This window comes from Cryptomeria japonica, chromosome 1 (assembly GCF_030272615.1).
Source record: "Cryptomeria japonica chromosome 1, Sugi_1.0, whole genome shotgun sequence".
Taxonomy (NCBI): Eukaryota; Viridiplantae; Streptophyta; class Pinopsida; order Cupressales; family Cupressaceae; genus Cryptomeria; species Cryptomeria japonica.
The window spans coordinates 655859520-655861149 of record NC_081405.1 but is presented as its reverse complement, the minus strand read 5'-3'; the positions used below and the strand labels follow the sequence as shown (position 1 = coordinate 655861149).

The 1630-nt window shown below is 30.6% G+C and overlaps 1 non-coding gene across 1 annotated transcript; it reads right to left on the bottom strand.

The window, feature by feature from the left end:
- Positions 1–438: 438 nt before the first annotated feature.
- TRNAM-CAU (transfer RNA methionine (anticodon CAU)) lies at positions 439–525 on the bottom strand. The gene is given in 2 exon segments: positions 439–474; positions 488–525. It is a non-coding gene; the product is annotated as a tRNA-Met (tRNA).
- Positions 526–1630: the final 1105 nt, after the last annotated feature.

Here is a 1630-nt window from a genome sequence, read left to right as displayed (position 1 = left end):
GTTCTTAATGAGCCCATTGGGGATCAAATCTTGTTGAGTGTATGACTCTGACATCATAAGGGACGAGATCGTGATCATGCCCTGAACGAATTTGGCCGAATGGATACCCCTCAGTCCTTGGTTCTTAGCCAAAGAGGTTTCAGCCTAAGGTTCGTGCTCCCATATTGGATAGCTAAAACAACTTTGTGGATGAAAAATCTTCCATCAAGGAAAAAAAATTGGACATTACATCATCTAGCATGAAATTAAGTGTCCAATCAATATCCTTAAATAATATGACATAACATATCACATGAAAACCAATCATAACACATAAATTTATTATTGGAATATATTATGTTTCAATGAAAGAACATTAAATAAAAATAATAATTATTAATCTCAAGTCACTGGTGTTTATGATATAATCTGTGCAGACTTTAAAACCTCTAAAAATTATGGGGTGAGAGAGGCTCGAACTCTCGACCTCAGGATCACTCACTTCAGCTATGAGACCTACGCGCTAGCCAACTGCGCCACCACCCCACTGTTATTTGCTGTCTATTAAATTGTTATTTTATTTAATTATTTTAACTAGAATTGTCAAAAGTAAACTAGTTCGGAAAACGAGGAGGAAAGATTTGCATGATAACACATGCTTCTGTGACGTTTGTCTTATTTTAATGTTTCATTCTTAATGCTTTCTCTTTTTAAAAATTATAGATTTTTTCTTTAAATGTAAACTTAAAAAAATTTAAGCACATTTTACCAAATTATCATTTTATATTTGAGAAAATTTGATATATTTAACATTAAATAAAATAATTGATTATTAATGCACCTATTTGTACATCCAAGGTAGATAATTCATACTAAAAAATGCATAGTAATTTCTTAAGATTAAACAATGTAAGTTTGAGTCAATAATCATGAACCACTTAAATGGTTGTCCATGATCATTTAGTTTCAAATTTTCATGATGCTTGCATTCGTAATAAAGATTGGATTATAAATTTAACCAAATTTAGTCTACCAACAAGACTTTAAATTCATTGGTAGGAAAAACTAGACAGCTAACGCTTTGTTTATTCAAGGTATTAGTTCCTACTGACAACAAGTTACCTATGAATCTATTAGATTGATAAAATTCTAACATAGATCAACCAACGAGAAATAATTTATTGGTGACTCTTTTCTTGCACTTTTATAAGATGAGGATAATGTTAAATATACTCTTCAATGTTTAATTGTTTAATTGTTTAGATTCAATTCAAATATTCAATGGTAGAAAATACAATGTTATAGTTTTTTTGCCCAAATCCAATTGACTCAATTCATTTAGCTAGGCATTTATAGGTCATGAAGAAGTTTTCTCATTTCTAAATATTTGTTTTCTTTTTAGGCGTCTCCCTCCTCTTTGTGGTAGATTGTCATTACCGTATAAAAAAAAGTTAGCTTCTCCGATTACTACTTTTTTCTCTCATACAAAAATTACTTAGAAGCATATTTCCCTTGAAGGAAAAATCTAAATTTATTCTAAAGTTCTTGCTGCTACTACCTATGTCTACTATTCATCCCATCGGGTGCCTTCCAAAGATTCTCATCAAAATCTTGAAAAACTCATAAGGGATTTCTAATGGCTTCTTTAGAT